The following is an 18911-nucleotide window of genomic DNA, read 5'->3' as shown; positions in this document are numbered from 1 at the left end:
GCGTCGTTTTGCATTTACCGGCGTGATGTGTGGCTTATGAGCAGCCGCTTGTACATGAAATCCGAGTTTTCTCACCTCCCGCCTAACTGTCATAGTGCTTGTAGTGGACCCTGATACAGTTTGGAATACCTGTGTGATGGTCTGGATAGATGTCTGCCTATTACACATTAAGACCCGTCTCCAGCTGTCCGTCGGTGGTCTTTTTCAGTCAACAGACGAGGTCAGCCTGTACGCTTTTGTGCTGTACGGGTCCCTTCACGTTTCCACTTCACTACCGCATCGGAATCAGTGGACCTAGGGGTGTTTAGGAGTGTGGAAGTCTTGCATAGACCCAATCACCTGACCACGTTCGACGGCCGTGTGTTCCGCGGAGCGCCCCATTCTGCTCTCTCACGAGTCTAATGTCTGCTGAGGTCGCTGATCTGGAGTACCTGTCAGTAGGTGGCAGCACACTGCACCTATGAAAATCGTATGTATAATTTTGATCACATAGTGTATGAATGAAATGATATCAGTATTTGATGATGGTGAAGTCCCACACTCGTTGACTGAGCGTAGGGGACGATACGGGAGACCCCATCGCCGTACTGGGCAACGTCCTAGCGGAGGTGGTTTGCCATTGCCTTCCTCCGACCGTAATTGGGATGAATGATGATGATGAAGACGACCCAAAAAGACCCAGTCATCTCGAGGCAGGTGAAAATCCCTGACACCTCCGGGGACTCTGTGCTCGGGAAGCTACAAAGCTACAGCGAGATCACGAGCTGCGGACCCTTAAATTCTAATCAATTCTTCCCATACGAAAAAAAAAAAAAAAAAAAAAAAAAAATCCCGAAAAATCAGTGACAAACAGGCTTCTACTTTTGTTTCTCACACGGTGTGTTTTGAGAGGCGGATACGGTGGTTATGGGGCCCGCGCTAACTGGACCCCGACAGTGACATTGCAGTGGCCGGCAGAAGGGCACGGCTGGAGGTGGAGACGGCCGGTGGCTCGGCAGCGCCGTGCCGACGTCACACAGTGGAGGGGGCGTCGCCGGAGCTAATGGACCGCGGAGGCAGTCGGCGCAAGCCTGCCACCACGGCGACACCAGCACGCCAGCCAGCAGGTAGGAGAGCGCGGCGAGGCGCTCTGCCGGTGGTGGGCGGCAGCTCCACAACCAACAGGCGGCGGCGTACGTTCCAGCACCCGACACCTTCCGTTCCACGTTAACCCTCAACTGGTACGAAGCATTTTATATTCAGGGCATTCTCAGCTGTTGAAAGGCACGGTGTTAACGAGAATTACGCTGTCAGCTGGGAAAAGTCTTCTTTTATTGATACACAGCCGATTTCGCGCTCTGCAGTCACATCGTCAGGTGCAAAGTACCTGGTGAAGAGTAGTATAGGGTGTCTCAACTTTCTGGACGTTAACATTAATGAACGTTATATCAAGTTTTTAGGATGAAATTCAATCACCAGTTGGAAATGAATTTTATTATGCCCTACCCGTTTGGACAAATTAATTTGTCATCTTCAGATGTTTACAAAATTAGGCATATTACAAATCTTTAGACCTTGCCTTACATTTATGTGAAAAATAAAAAAAATATATTACAGGAACCTACTTAGTACTGGTTTAGCAGATGTCAGTATCTTCTTCACAAAATGATCATGCTATGGTATGTCCAGAAATGTACGCATTGTATGTGATTATCTTAAACAATGATTTGACAGTTTAAAGAAACTGAATCATAATTATGTATGCACTGTCCCAGCAGCAAAGAACATATAAAAAGCACGTATAAAAACATATATATATATATATATATATATATATATATATATATATATCTTGGTTATGTTTTTATACATATAAAAAGCACGTATAAAAACATATATATATATATATATATATATATATATATATATATATATATATATATCTTGGTTATGTTTTTATACATGCTTTTTTATATGTTCTTTGCTGCTGGGACAGTGCATACATAATTATGATTCAGTTTCTTTAAACTGTCAAATCATTGTTTAAGATAATCACATACAATGCGTACATTTCTGGACATACCATAGCATGATCATTTTGTGAAGAAGATACTGACATCTGCTAAACCAGTACTAAGTAGGTTCCTGTAATATATTTTTTTATTTTTCACATAAATGTAAGGCAAGGACTAAAGATTTATATATATATATATATATATATATATATATATATATATATACCTTAGCTATGTTTTTATACGTGCTTTTTATATGTTCTTTGCTGTTGGCACAATGCATACATAGATATAATTCAGTTTCTTTAAACTGTCAAATCATTGTTTAAAATGGGCTGATTTGCATATTTCATGAGAGACGATATGCCATCAAAATAGTGTGTTTTTGAATCCAAGCTGACCATTCAGTAAATCTTTTGAATCTACTTGAGAACGTGTATATATTTCAAATGCTTCTAAAAGGTTCATTTTGTAGTCCTTGTTAACTAAATGTAAAATTTCCATGTTAAATAGGGATGGAGAAGGAAGTGTGTGTTTCTCTGTTTTGAGATGTTCTGCAGAAATTGACTTACATGAATTCTCGCCATTTTTGTTAAGCAAGTGCTCATGAAAGCCGGTCTCAAATGCCTTCCCTGTCTGTCCTATAAAAAACTGCGAAATATATTGCATTGTATTTTATATACTCCAGATTTGAGGAATCTGTCAGTTGGAGGTTTGTCACTATGTATAAAGAGCGCCTTGGTGGCATTATGGGTGATACAGGACATAATGATGTCATATTTTTTAAATGAATTGGCTATACAATGAAATGTTATCTAGAAATGCGACTGTAGCGTGTTTGTTATCAGTAAGGGCACTTTTATTAAGTGGTAAGGCATTTATAGTCTTGTTAGTTTTATTATTATAAAGTTTTTGTAAAAGATTTGCTTCATATCCGTCTTTTGATACCTATATTATTTAAGTTATTAAGTCCTCTACCAATAGCAGAAGTGGTTAGAGCCACCTCAGTGATACGGTCGATCGTAACGTGAAAGAGTGCCAGTTTGTGCTTTAAGGAATGATGTTATCTTTCGTGGTAGATACATAACTGTGTTTCAGTTACTGTTAATGATTAATCAGCGTTTAAAATAATCACATACAATATGTACATCTCTAGACATACCATGGCATTATGCTTTCTATCAAGAAGATATTGATATCTGCTACAGCAATACTAAGTAAGTTTCTGTTAGACACTTTTTACACTTCACGTAAATGTATAGCCAAGGTCTAAAGATTTATAATGCCCCTAATTTTTAAGCCTATGAAGATGACAATTTGTCGAAACCGGGAAAGCACAATAAAATTTATTTGTAACTCATAACTAGATTTTATCCTGAAAAACTGCTAAAAATTACAGTCATGAGTAAAATGATATCTAAAATATACTCTCCTTTTTCTTCTTGTGGCACCTTCTTAACAATTTCCTTCCATTCTGCCTTCTCGTTTACTTTTCTTCTCCATTCCCTGGTTCCTAGAGCTGTGGCGTTTTGTTTCACGCCCTACAGCCATCGCTTGCGTGCTCTTCCTTTTAACCGTCTCTGGTCGGTTCATTGGACGATCCTTGTACTTTTAATTAACCTTACAATATCATCTCCTTGTATTAGACGATCCAAATCATAACTGGTCCTTGCTGCCCAAGTATTATCATTATTTCGGATCCCTACATAAACTTTCCGTAGTATTCTTCAAGTCCTCTGAGTTGTTGTTCGTCAGTGCTGGTTAGCGTCCATGCTACAAATCTACGCTGACCTAATCATAACCTTACATATAGCCCTTTTGAGCTGCCGGTTTATCATCCTAGATGTCATTAGCTTTTCAAATGTATGATAACATCTATTAACACTTAAAATTCGGGCTTTTATTTCAGTGGACATGGAATTTACCTTACTGATATTAACCCCTATTTAATCACAATCCTCTATGTGCTGAAAATTAAAACCTGGTGCTGACAAGTTCTCCAGGTTAGTGTCCCCTGTTCTATGGAATTTCACGTATTTAGTTTTGGATTCGTTAATTTGCAGTCCTCTATGCTAGGAGGCTTCTTACAGTCTTGCTATTACTCTCTCAATGGCATTCTTCGTCTGCTAATAACTAGAACGTCATCAGGATATGCAGGCAGCTGTGTGGTTCTTATATCTGTGTGTGCAGATATTTGCAGTTTTCGTACAGTTGCTTCTAAGGTCAAATTGAAAAGCATTGCAGAAAGAACATCGCCTTTTTAACTTCTAGCCAAGTTATATTATTCAGTGAATAGTGTCTACCTTATATTGGCGAACAAAGGGTGACAAAGACGTAACCCATTAATTTTGTAAAAATTGCCGGCGGGTGGATGACGTAGTTATAGACCCATGAGCGGGCCCTTTCCACCCTTCCCAACACCGGCTTGCCCTGCCACTGGTAAGACAGCGCCGCCTTATACCATTCCTCACAGTATCTGCCTCGACTAATCACGTGACTATTTCTTATTGCCAAACCGGTTTTTTTTTAAAGGTTAGCGTCCTCCTACCGTAAAATATTTTTTTCTTGTTTTAGATGCAGGGAAGTTTTGAAAACTATGGGTCTATAACTACATGATCCACCCACCAGCAAAGAATAATATATCTTGACTAGCAGCGACGGCTACACCTATGGCCTTTAACAATGCGTGTATATTTTAGGTGTCACCTCCACTAATTTCAATGTCCACAAAGTTGACACACTGTTTATTATTCTTCACCTGATGATACGGCCTAAGGCCGCAAAACCGGTTGTGTTAACAATAGAACAAAAATTTCACCAGCTGTCAGCGAAATTCTTCTTAAAATGATACCTTAACTGGTATCATACAGTTTTATGACGAGGCCCCTAGATCGTCAATAATTCTGTGCAATAAAGTTGACGTTCTCCTTAGACTTATAAATAACACTGTCAATGATACTGTTAATAATGATGTTCAATAAAACTATGGTTCGGGATATTTGACGGGAAAGAGGCTACTACGTTATTAATTACTTTCCTTTCTTGCAAGAAAGAAAACAGGTGGATGAAAGATTGGTTCAAGTAGCGTCAAAGATCAAGCACGAAAACTTGCGAGAATTGAGGTTGATCAAAATAAAGTATGATTACTCCTTGTACTCTCAAGTACAGCATTTGATCATTACTGGAAATAATTCTCCCCAAGGACTGGCGCCCCGCAAGTTGTGTAGGCACTTTCCCCCTCCACAACATGGCTAAATTTCTGTGGAAGCCCACATATTCCTCATCAAAAAACAAAATAATACAACGGGAGACACAGTTCCACCGAGTCAGCGCATATCTGTAACGCTACGATACCTACCTGCTTGCACTTTACTAGCGCAGTTTCGTGAAAAAATGAAATGATCGTATAGCATTGTTGGTCGGGAGACCCCATTCAGTGGAGCTAGACGGCCGTATTGCAAGTCCTTTGTAGTTGACGCCATTTCGGCGACTTGCGAGTCAGTGATGATGAAGGACACAACACCGAGTCCCCTGCCAAGAATAGAACCCGGGCCCCCCTGCGTCGTAGGCGGTTACGCTACCTTTACGCTGCAGAGGCGGACTGCAGTTTCGTCTCAGAGTATTTTAGACATAGTTATGGAAGAGCCTCGTGCAATAACACGTGCACTCTAGCATTGCATTCGGGTAACTAATGTATGCATGGAGATATCTACACTCCTGGAAATGCAAAAAAGAACACATTGACACCGGTGTGTCAGACCCACCATACTTGCTCCGGACACTGCGAGAGGGCTGTACAAGCAATGATCACACTCACGGCACAGCGGACACACCAGGAACCGCGGTGTTGGCCGTCGAATGGCGCTAGCTGCGCAGCATTTGTGCACCGCCGCCGTCAGTGTCAGCCAGTTTGCCGTGGCATACGGAGCTCCATCGCAGTCTTTAACACTGGTAGCATGCCGCGACAGCGTGGACGTGAACCGTATGTGCAGTTGACGGACTTTGAGCGAGGGCGTATAGTGGGCATGCGGGAGGCCGGGTGGACGTACCGCCGAATTGCTCAACACGTGGGGCGTGAAGTCTCCACAGTACATCGATGTTGTCGCCAGTGGTCGGCGGAAGGTGCACGTGCCCGTCGACCTGGGACCGGACAGCAGCGACGCACGGATGCACGCCAAGACCGTAGGATCCTACGCAGAGCCGTAGGGGACCGCACCGCCACTTCCCAGCAAATTAGGGACACTGTTGCTCCTGGGGTATCGGCGAGGACCATTCGCAACCGTCTCCATGAAGCTGAGCTACGGTCCCGCACACCGTTAGGCCGTCTTCCGCTCACGCCCCAACATCGTGCAGCCCGCCTCCAGTGGTGTCGCGACAGGCGTGAATGGAGGGACGAATGGAGACGTGTCGTCTTCAGCGATGAGAGTCGCTTCTGCCTTGGTGCCAATGATGGTCGTATGCGTGTTTGGCGCCGTGCAGGTGAGCGCCACAATCAGGACTGCATACGACCGAGGCACACAGGGCCAACACCCGGCATCATGGTGTGGGGAGCGATCTCCTACACTGGCCGTACACCTCTGGTCATCGTCGAGGGGACACTGAATAGTGCACGGTACATCCAAACCGTCATCGAACCCATCGTTCTACCATTCCTAGACCGGCAAGGGAACTTGCTGTTCCAACAGGACAATGCACGTCCGCATGTATCCCGTGCCACCCAACGTGCTCTAGAAGGTGTAAGTCAACTACCCTGGCCAGCAAGATCTCCGGATCTGTCCCCCATTGAGCATGTTTGGGACTGGATGAAGCGTCGTCTCACGCGGTCTGCACGTCCAGCACGAACACTGGTCCACCTGAGGCGCCAGGTGGAAATGGCATGGCAAGCCGTTCCACAGGACTACATCCAGCATCTCTACGATCGTCTCCATGGGAGAATAGCAGCCTGCATTGCTGCGAAAGGTGGATATACACTGTACTAGTGCCGACATTGTGCATGCTCTGTTGCCTGTGTCTATGTGCCTGTGGTTCTGTCAGTGTGATCATGTGATGTATCTGACCCCAGGAATGTGTCAATAAAGTTTCCCCTTCCTGGGACAATGAATTCACTGTGTTCTTATTTCAATTTCCAGGAGTGTATACGCACGTTTATTCGTAACTTTGATTTAATTAAATGTTTTGAAAATATCTACCTTCGTGGTCGTTCCCTTTGTTTTGTGAGCAACAACTCCCACAATCCCATTCTTAACACTTCTGTTTTTGTAATTTCCTGTCCTAACATGTCACAACGTCGGGATGAAAAGCAACCTAATAACAATGCTCTTTCGTATTATTTTGAACTAATTTTCCACACACAGCAACAAACCTAACCTAACCTCACCTCCATGGCCTACGTAGCTCGCGGAAGGCTGTGAAGCAGACTGTCGATACTCCCCACAGTCGGCACAATATTTCCAGGCGGAGCAACATATTTCCAAAGTTTCTGATGTCCTTAATATTACTGTGTAGCCTCTCAATCTCACTCCTAGACGATCAGTACTACTGTGCGTTTGGGAAAAACTGTCAATACCATAATTTTCAGTGAGATAGGGTCCGCAGGTGCAACGAATTTTTTTAAAGATTTCTTGAAGCCTTCAGCCGCCAATGTCTCTATTTCATGTACGATTGTACAATTTCGGCCTTAGGAGCAACGACGTCCACGACATAATCTACTACTTCCATCCATAAGTTATAATGCGCCTAGTATATCAACAGATATGACTTGTTCCTACATCAAAATCACAAATGTCACTAATGTATCCGATGTATCATACTTCCGTTTTAGATATTTGAAAATGGCCTAAGGCCGAAATTGTACAATCGTACATGAAATAAAGAGAATAGGAGCTCAAGTCTTCAACAAATCTTTCAAAAAAATTGTCAGTAGTATTGATTGTCTTTGGCCGCATAACATCGTCTTCTCTGAAAAACTACATAATTCTGCTACTGCTTGATACAATATCTGTTTCTTGGAGTCAACTTCCTAGAACATGTTTTTTCATACGACAGCGATATAACACAGCAAAATATTCATAATCAAGAATAAAATACAGAAAATACATAAGAGGTGTTACGGAAAAGTGAAATTCCCTATGTTTCTCAAAAATCTAGAAATGAAACCTAATTATTAATGCTGTTCTACGCCAGTCTCTCATAAATAATCAGGAGTAAGAAATAAAAAAAGAATTTCTCGAAAATTTCAGTTTGTCAGAGGCGTTAAGTACGGTGTCCTAGAAGGAATGGTCAATACTCAAGGATATGACAGGGCCGATCATTCGAAGCAAAACAATCCACTGAGCATGAACTCTAAAACGTACAGTTTAGGAGCTACACTATGTGATCAAAAGTATCCGGACACTCCCAAAAACATACGTTTTTCATATTAGGTGCATTGTGCTGCCACCTACTGCCAGGTACTCCATATCAGCGACCTCAGTAGTCGTTAGGCATCGCGAGAGACCAGAAAGGGGCGCTCCGCGGAACTCACGGACTTCGAACGTGGGCAGGTGATTGGCTGTCACTTGTCTCATACGCCTGTACGCGAGATTTACACACACCTAAACATCCCTCGGCTCATTGTTCCCGATGTGGTAGTGAAGTGGAAACGTGAAGGGACACGTACAGCACAAAAGCGTACAGGCCGTCCTCGTCTGTTGACTGACAGAATCCGGCGACAGTTGAAGAGAGTCGTAATGTGTAACAGGCAGACATCTATCCAGACCATCATACAGGAATCCCAGACTGCATCAGGATCCACTGAAAGTACTGTCAAGGTTAGGCAGGAGGTGAGAAAACGTGGAGGAGCGGCTGCTCATAAGCCACACATCACGCCGGTAAATGCCAAACGACACCTCGCTTGGTGTAAGGAGCGTAAACATTGGGCGATTGAGCAGTGGAAAAACGTTGCGCGGAGTGACATATCACGGTATACAATGTGGCGATCCGATGGCAGGGTATGAGTATGGCGAATGACCGGTGAACGTCATCTGCCAATCTGCCAACAGTAAAATTCGGGGGCGGTAGTGTTGCGGTGTAATGGTGTGGTCGTGTTTTTCATGGGAAGGGGGGGGGGGGGCGGGTTGCACCCCTTTTTGTTTTGCGTGGCACTATCACAGCAAAGCCCTACATTGATGTCTTAAGCACCTGCTGGCTGCCCACTGCTGAAGAGCAATTCGGGAATGGTGATTGCATCTTTCAACACCATCGAGCACCTGTTCATAATGCACGGCCTGTGGCGGAGTAGTAACAAGACAATAACATCCCTATAATGGACTGGCCTGCACAGAGTCTTGACCCGAGTCCTATAGGAGACCTTTGGGATGTTTTGGAACCAGGTGCCAGGCGTCACCTACCGACATCGATACCTCTCCTCAGTGCAACACTTCGTGAAGAATGGGCTGCCATTCCCCAAGAAACCTTCCAGCACCTGACTGAATGTATGCCTGCGAGAGTGGAAGCTGTCATCAAGGCTAAAGGTGGACCAACACCATACCGAATTCCAGCATTAGCGATGGAGGGAGGCAAAAACTTGTAAGTCATTTTCAGCCAGGTGTCCGGATACTTTTGATCATATAGTGTATGACCACTTGTTCATCTTCGCTACTATGAAACACAAGTCTTCTACTGAACAAGTTCAAATGGCTCTGAGCACTATGGGACTTAACATCTTAGGTCATCAGTCCCCTAGAACTTAGAACTACTTAAACCTAACTAACCTAAAGACATCACAGACATCCATGCCCGAGGCAGGATTCGAACCTGCGACCGTAGCAGTCTATCGGTTCCGGACTGCAACGCGTAGAACCGCACGGCCACCGCGGCCGGCGCACTGAACAAGTGCCTATAGCTCTTTACGTAGCCATTTTAGAACCCATGTTTACTAGACTAGTATACTGGAAGCAAAGAGTTTGGAGTAGAAGAGGTTTGATCGTATCCAAGATGAAGAAATACTGAGACCTCTTAAGGTATGCATTTGAGAACCCATGTTTACCAGACTTCTTTGCTTCGAATAATCATTCCTATCGTATCCCTGAATATTGATCATTCCGCCTCGGATATGCTGTATAAGTTGTCCTGGTGTCTGCCACACATACTGTTTTTAACCCATACTACGTCGGTCTTCTTCGCAGGAACATCCGAAATCTACATCGAGCGCGGAGGTATAACCACTTCATCAGTGGTTGGACAAGGACGGAGCTGGAAGTTTCCAATAAGACTGTTACAAATGTTTGGCACTGCGTCTGTCGCATTGTCTTATTTCCTTCCTTCCCTGTCTAATGGAAGACACGACACTATGAATATAGTACCGAAACATATTACTCTCGGCTCCACCCACTGAGAAAAGATAATCAACGAATTCATTGTCAGATTTGGGGCCTGCTTTCAATACAAGAAAGCGTATAAAAGCTTTCAGTTCAAGAACGTCATTATCGTGTCCAAAGCACAATTTGATTTTACCAGTTTCTATGACCGACCACTGCAGAAATGTCTTAAGTAGAAAGTAGCCCCCACACGGGTTCAACACCCGGATTTCAAGCCAAGGTATTAGCCCTACGTCGCACACCAGGAATGTGCAACACAGTGTTGTCCTGTTCTGGTTGTGTTTTTCTTCATCTGAATCAGTTTCCCCTACAATAACACTAGCAACTAAGGCAGTTTGGCTGTACTACACTTTCATCATCTTTATTTGTTTCTGCACCCTCTTTCCATCACAATCGTCTCCCACTTCCTGTTTCGAATTCGTGTCATCGTCACTTTGTCTCGTAATCTGGATCAGTATCACTGTCCTCGAAAGTTCCATGAATCATTTATTTATAATCATCATTTATTCCAAATCTATTTCGAAGCATGGTTCACTTATTCTGAAGGCCTAATGAGAATAACCGGTTCGTTCAGCCTGTTTTGAATGGTGAGGTGAACCCGGAAAAGGCCGCATACTGTACAAATTAATTGTGAGACTCTGTCGTTAATAACCATTGCACAATATCTGTGCCAATAAACACGAGGTGTGATAAACATGTCTGACGAAAAAAAATCACGCAGCTGGTATCGCATGTCTGCGTGAAATCACGGTGACTCTACTGTGCGTTAACCGAAGGCCAAGTTGGGTGAATGGCACCCCATCTTCACTGCAAGACGCCAGCATTCCAGCTGAAAGCTGTACGGAGGAAAAGGACCCAAGGCGATGGGCGAATGACCACCGGGAAGTTCGACAGCCGTCTCAGACACGCCTGACAACAGTTCAGGGCTAAGTACTGTCTGCTGTCGGCAGCATTCGATACGGAACAACAGGTAGCTCTTGCATGGACAATTTCTCATGTATCCGGGAAATAATGAACGTCCCGATACCATTCATCTGGTGTGATATGTAACGTCATCAGTCAGACAGTGGCGTCTGATACAGAGGAACAAACAACTGTATGTATATCGATCTCTGCAAAATGGTAACTGTGCATATAATAAAATAAAAGGTTACTTATATTATGCACTTCTACAGCATATACATGTATGTCACTTAATATGATTGAATCTGAAATCTGTCCTATCATATATTACACAGGTTGTGTTGTATGTAATTCCTGTCAGACCTTAGCCAGAGACAATTCCTGGTAATATCTGACATAACTGTCGTATCATGTAAACATGGAACTGATAGGCCAATAAACGTACGTTACCTGTCTTTTCCTATTTCTAAGATAATATTTATGTATATCTGTGAAATGCTTTCATATATGTAAATTATAATTTTTTGACAATTGGTTTATGAAGGTAGAATAAACAAAATGTACAAAACTGCAAAACAATCCAATATACCACGCCAATTTAGACATAGACTCCAAACGAAAATTATTTGGTTAAAATACTGATGAAACATTTTGTAAACATCTTATCCGGTAGCTCTGTTATTTCATTAAGTCTGTTGTCCGGTTGTTTTATCATATGGATGTACATTTCAAATTTTTCTAGAATGTTTAATGATCTACCTTTTCCTGCTTTCCTCGAGAGCTATGATGTTTTTGTTATTGTCATTAGCAGAATACTTCTCTTTTCTTAAGGGGAGGTAGGACGTCAAACGGGCCGATTTTGAGCAGGAGAGGGACCATAGGACATTTTAATTTCCACTGTCAATACTTTTCCAAATAAATTCATAAAACTTTCTCAGCATGACAAGGAAGGATTCAGAATTCACATTCATAGCAGTGGAAGTTCAAAAACATAACAAAATAATTTTTTTACATGTAAAATTTCATCATTATTTTCGCTTACTATTGGCTGCATTTGTTGCTATAGGTACACTTTTCTTCATACATAGGAGAGATTCTTCAATGAATTTTGCACAGCATACGAACCATTCTTAGAAGTGTATGAAACACTAGAATTTTCCAAATCTATTAAAAAATCGTAAAAGTTGAGAAAATTAATTATACAATTTGAGTTTTTTCTAATGATAAAGTTTAAAATGTAACAGCTCATTCATTGTTTTCATAAATTAAATAAATTCTATAGTTTCATACACCAGAAAGTCGAACGAAAGGTAGCGGTTTGAAGGGCAAAGGAAAAGAATGTGTCAAGGCAAGAGCCAACAAAAAAAAAAAAAAAAAACCTGTGCGATAGTTAGATCGGGTTGTAAGAGCAGTAGCGGTTTTCTTGCTGCCTGTGACAGGTCATCAAGGATATGCTTTGTTAGTAGTGGGTATCATGCAGGTCGATACCTTTGACGTCAGGTGGCTTTACTCGGCGGCCTCTGCTGAGTGCCGGTGGCCAATTTTCGGTCAGCACAGCATACCTGTAACAGATAGGTTCACCATCGTTTTGTGTCCGATAGGTCATATATCAGATTCACAGTGTAGGGTGATGTCGGCGGTTTGTTTGTGCGTCAGTGTGCGAGCTTGTCGGTCTCCCTGATGTAGCCTGTTGGTCGGCTTTAACAGCAGCTGGTATATCCAGTCAACGTCACTGATATGCAGTGGCTTGCCGAAGTTTGTCGCTTGTGGGTGTATGTTATGCTATAGCTAGTAGTGTCTTTGGCACCTCATGCTTCCACCTATGGTTGTGATCATAGTTTCCTAGAGGAAGAATGAAAGGATTGTTCGAGTGTCTCGAGTTCCTGTATAGTCGTCTGGCGTGTTTTTTGAATACTTCCCTGACGGTTTCAAAGTGGTATTCATTGAAGATCCTCGGTGCGTGTGTAGCGTGGAAAATTGCTAATGATGCGTAGCACTTTCTTCTGTATGATCTGCAGGCGGCGCAGTTATGTAGGAGCTACGTATCCCCAGACGGTAACTACTAATCAGTGTCATGCACACACATCAAGAAAAGTTTTGCATCACCTCGTTTCCGAATGTTCCGGAACCTGTACAGAAAACTGGAACAGAGATTAACATAAGCATTATTTACGCCCTTTTTATTGCTCATGAAAACCTCACATTGCATGCTGGACCACCATACAGCGAGACCTTCAGAGGTGGTGGTCCAGACTGCTGCACACAGTGGTACCTCTAAAACCCATTAGCATGTCATCATGCATTGATGTATGCCTGTATTCGTCATGACATGCTATGCACAAATTTATCAAGGTCCAGATTGTCCATCTTCTGAATGGCGATTCAGCGTAGTTCCCTCAGTCCTTTTCAATCTGCCCAGCCATGTTCGGTAGGGTTCATTTGTGAAGAACATGCTGACCACTCTAGTCGTGCGATGTTGTTATACTGAAGGAAGTCCTCCTCAAGATGTGCACGATGGGAGCGATAGTGTCGTCCATGAAGACGAATGCCTCGTCAATATGCAGCCGATATGATTGCACTATCGATAGGAGAATGGCATTCACGTATCGTACAGCAGATACGGCGCCTTCCATGACGGCCAACGGCATACGTCGGCCGCAAAACAGCAGGGAACCTGCGCTTTGTTGCAATCGCTGGATAGTGTGTCTAAGGCGTTCAGCCTGACCGGGTTGCCTCCAAACACGTCTCCGACGATTGTCTGGTTGAAGGCATATGCGACACTCGGTGAAGAGAACATAATACAAATCCAGAACGATCCACTAGGCATGTTGTTGGGTCCATCTGTACCGCGCTGCATGGTGTCGTGGTTGCATGGATGGACCTCGCTATGGACGTTGGGAGTGCAGTTGCACATCATGCAGCCTGTTGCGCACAGTTTGAGTCGTAAGATGGTGGTTTTGCTGTCAGGATTCCTCCGATCCATAATCCGTGGATAGCGGTCATCCACTGCAGTAGTAGCCCTTGGGCGGCCTGAGCGAGGCATGTCATCGACAGTTCCTGTCTCTCTGTATCTCCTCCGTGTCCGAACAACATCACTTTGGTTCACTCCGACACGCCTGGACACTTCCTTCGTCGAGAGCCCTTCCTGGCACAAAGTAACAAGTCGGACGCTATCGAACGCGATATTGATATTCTAGGCATGGTTGAACGACAGACAATACGAGCCGAGTGCCTCCTTCCTGGTGGAATGACTGTAACTAATCGGTTATCGGACCCCCTCCGTGTAATAGGCTGCTCATGCATGGTTGTTTACATCTTTGGACGGATGTAGTGACATCTTCGAACAGTCAAAGGGACTGTGATTCAGTATCCACAGTCAACGTATACCCCGTATAGGGTGCTCCATTGATCGTGACCGGGCCAAATATCTCACGAAATAAGCGTCAAACGAAAAAACTACAAAGAACGAAATTTGTCTAGCATCAAGGGGGAAATCAGATGTCTCTATGGTTGGTCTGCTAGATGGCGCTGCCATGGGTCAAACGGATATCAAACGCTTTTTAAAAAATAGGTACTCCCATTTTTTATTACATATTCGTGCAGTACGTAAAGAAATATGAATGTTTTAGTTGGACCACTTTTTTCGCTTTGTGATAGATGACGCTGCAATAGTCACAAACATATGGCTCAGAATTTTAAACGATCAGTTGGTAACAGGTAGGATTTAGAAATTAAAATACAGAAAGTAGGTACGTTTGAATATTTTATTTCGGTTGTTCCAATGTGATACATGTGCCTTTCTGATCATTTCTGAGAACGCATGCTGCTACAGCGTGGTTACCTGTAAATACCACATTAATGCAATAAATGCTCAAAATCATGTCCGTCAACCTCAATGCATTTGGCAATACGTGTAACGACATTCCCCTCAACAGCGAGTAGTTCGCCTTCCGTAATGTTCACACATGCATTGACAATGCGCTGACGCATGTTGTCAGGCATTGTCGGTGGATCACGATAGCAAATATCCTTCAACTTTCCCCGCAGAAAGAAATCCGGGAACGTTAGATCCGATGAACGTGCGGGCCATGGTATGGTGCTTCGACGACCAATCCACCTGTCATGAAATATGCTATTCAATACCGCTTCAACTGCACGCGTGCTGTCTGCCGGACATGCATCATGTTGGAAGTACATCGCCATTCTGTCATGCAGTGAAACGTAGTAAGCTCGGTAGAACAATACGTAGGAAATTAGCATACAATGCACAATTTAGATTGCTATCGATAAAATCGGAGCCAATTATCCTTCCTCACATAATGGCACCATACATTAACCCTCCAAGGTGTCTGATGTTCTACGTGTCACAGCCATTGTGGATTTTCCGTTGCCCAATAGTGCATATTATGCCGGTTTACGTTACCGCTGTTGGTGAATGACGCTTCGTCGCTAAATAGAACGCGTGCAAAAAAATCTGTCTCGTCCCGTAATAATTCTCTTGTGCCCAGTGTCAGAACTGTACACGACGTTCAAAGTCGTCGCCATGCAATTCCTGGTGTATAGAAATATGGTACGGGTGCAATCGATGTTGATGTAGCATTCTCAACACTGACGTTTTTGAGATTTCCGATTCTCACGTAATTTGTCTGCTACTGATGTGCGCATTAGCCGCGACAGTAGCTAAAACACCTACTTGGGCATCATCATTTGTTGCAGGTCGTGGTTGACGTTTCACTCGTGGCTGAACACTTCGTGTTCCCTTAAATAAAGTACGCATCCGGTGAACGGTCCGGACACTTGGATGATATCGTCCAGGATACCGAACAGCATACATAGCACACGCCCGTTGGCATTTTGATCACAATAGCCATACATCAACACGATATCGATCTTTTCCGCAATTGGTAAACGGTCCATTTTAACACGGGTAATTTATCACGATGCAAATGCAGTCTTCACTGGCGGAATGTTACGAGATACCACGTACTTATGCATTTGTGACTATTACAACGCCATCTATCACAAAACGAAAAAAGTGGGTCAACTAAAACATTCATATGAAACTTCATATTTCTTTACGTACTACACGAATATGTTATAAAAAATTGGGGTCCCTATTAAAAAAAAAAAAGAAACGCAGTTGATATCCATTTGACCTATGGCAGCGCCATCTAGCGGGCCAACCAAGCGCCATCTAGTTTCCCCCTTCAAGCAAGTATATACACAGTGAGGCAGCTAAGACACGTCACCCAAGAAATACCTTGAATGAATAAACATATCGAGACGCGGTTTTCACCAAGCTATAGCGGACAAAATTGCAAATTCCTCGACTTTCGCAAGTAATTTTTATCTTTTATAGTTGGCGAATTACGGCACCGCCGTTTTGAGTGTTTCGTACCTCAGTACGTAAAAAAGGAAGCTTTATAGGATCACTGTGCTGCGCGTTCGTGATTCTGTCTGTCTGTCTGTCTGTTAAAAACCCTTTTTGTCAGTAAAGAGTAAAGCAACCAAGTTGAAATTCACATCACTTACTACGATCTCTCGTCCCTTGGCGGTGTGTAAAATTTAAGCTTTTAAGTCGACGCAGTCAAAAGATGTGGCTATTAATGTCACGCATTTAGATATTCGCAATCTCACTCATCGTAAGCTATAGGGTACTTCCAATGACATGATATCTGAGCAAAAGAAAGGCTTCCCGGAACAAGTAAATGAAAAAAATCCGGAAATTGTTGATTTGTAATTATATAAGATAAAAAAATATTTTTAAGTTTCATATCTCAATCGATTAAAACGGGACCCTTAAGGGACCGCTTTCCTGTCTGTTTGTCTACCTGACTGTCACGAACCCTTTTCCTCAGGAACGGACAGAGGCATCGAACAGCAATTTATTTCAAATACCAAGGCCTACTGTGGCTTCGCGGTGTAAACAATTTAAACTTGTAAGTTAATGCAATCAGGGAATGCGGCCTTATGTGTCACATATCTTGATATCGGAAACTCACCCAGCAAAAACTATAGAAGAAGTGTCTATACATGTCGGTCCTGGTGTAGCGGCAAAGTGCAGGCCTCGAAACCGAGAGGTTCCGGCGTCGAATCTGGGTCGAGTCACGGATCTTTCACTCTTCGTTTTAACCTAACCTTTACCTCTTAACGATATGAGGAGTAGCCACAAATAGCACGTAGTTCGCATTCCATTTTAAACCATAGGTTCCGATTCCCCGGATAGATAACTGGGGCGGGTTACGGACACTCAACATGCAAACCCCGAAGTAGTGTCTGTTAGAAACGCGTGCACCAGGACTTAAGCTATACGAAAATATTATTATTATGCATATCTATAACGAAGTTTGAATGGAACCGTCAGAGGGGCACTGGCCCTTTGTGTCTGTATGTGTGTGTGTGGGGGGTGGGGGTGGGGGGGGATGTGGGGGGGGGGGGGTCGCGAGGATGGGTGGGGGTGATTTGAATGACAGAAACATAACATCTATGATACTTGATCAAATAGTATCAGGATCACAGTGCCGCAAACAATTGTTTCACCGCCAGGATAAGAGGTTCCAAAAGCCTGTTCTGCTACACCTAATATGCTGAGGATCCAAATACACTGGCGCACCCGCCTAATATCGTGTAGGGTCTCCGTGAGCACGCCGAAGTGCCGCAACACGACGTGGTATGGACTCGACTAAGGTCTGAAGTAGTGGTGGAGGGAACTGACGCCATAATTCCTGCAGGGCTGTCCATAAAACCGAAAGAGTACGAGGGGTGGAGATCTCTTCTGAACGACACATTGCAAGGCATCACAGATATTCTGAATAATGTTCATCTCTATGGAGTCTGGTGGCCAGTGGGAGTGTTTAAACTCAGAAGAGTGTTCCCGGAGCCACTCTGTACTAATTCTAGACGTGTGAATTGTCGCATTGGAATCGCAAAAGTACGTCACTATGCACAATGGACATGAACATGAATGCTTGCAGGTGATCAAACAGGATACTTACGTACGTGCCACGTGTCAGAGTCGTATCTAGGCATATCAGAGATCACATTTCACTCCAACTGCACAAGACCCACAGCATTAGAGTGCCTGCACCACCTTGAACAGTACCCCTCTGACAGGCAGAATCCGTGGATTCATGAGGCTATCTCCACACGTGCATCCGCTCGATACAATTTGATATGAGACTCGTCCGACAGCCAACATCTAAACATTCATGGTGGTGTCTGATTGTACTATATCGTGTCTCCCTACCACTTTCGCGCAACGACGCTCTGAGCGTCTTTTTTAGGGAATTAACTAGTTTGAACCTGGGACCTGTTGCTGGTAAGGAGACGCCAGACCACACATGACATGTACAATTCAGAAGAGTTCAGTGAGACTAGCGATGATATAACCAAATATTAAATGATATCAGCGTCAGCTCCACTGCACTCCCTGTAAAAGAATCTTAATACTAACTAAATTTAGTGGAAACGGTTCAAGGCTTTCCTATTTTTAGTTAGCTGGTAAAATAACGTCGAAAAAGCAGTTACGTTTACCACTGTAAATTTTATTCTACTCACAAAACATCGTTTATAAATTTCACTATTGATAAAAGGAAATGTTTTAATACAGGATGGTAAAAACCAACTGCGTTCAACAAAAATGTGAACGAATATTCCC

General features: G+C 43.4%; 1 protein-coding gene across 1 annotated transcript in view; it reads left to right on the top strand.

Moving 5' to 3' along the window:
* Positions 1-1057: 1057 nt before the first annotated feature.
* LOC126292020 (open rectifier potassium channel protein 1) overlaps positions 1058-18911 on the top strand; it is a 530665-nt gene continuing 512811 nt past the window's right edge. The window contains exon 1 of the mRNA XM_049985814.1: positions 1058-1220. The gene's annotated coding sequence lies outside the window, so the exon portion shown is untranslated. The remainder of the gene's footprint in view (positions 1221-18911) is intronic.

This window comes from Schistocerca gregaria, chromosome 9 (genome assembly GCF_023897955.1).
Source record: "Schistocerca gregaria isolate iqSchGreg1 chromosome 9, iqSchGreg1.2, whole genome shotgun sequence".
Lineage (NCBI taxonomy): Eukaryota > Metazoa > Arthropoda > Insecta > Orthoptera > Acrididae > Schistocerca > Schistocerca gregaria.
The sequence above is the reverse complement of the archived record's forward strand: the minus strand, read 5'-3'. Positions and strand labels throughout refer to the sequence as shown.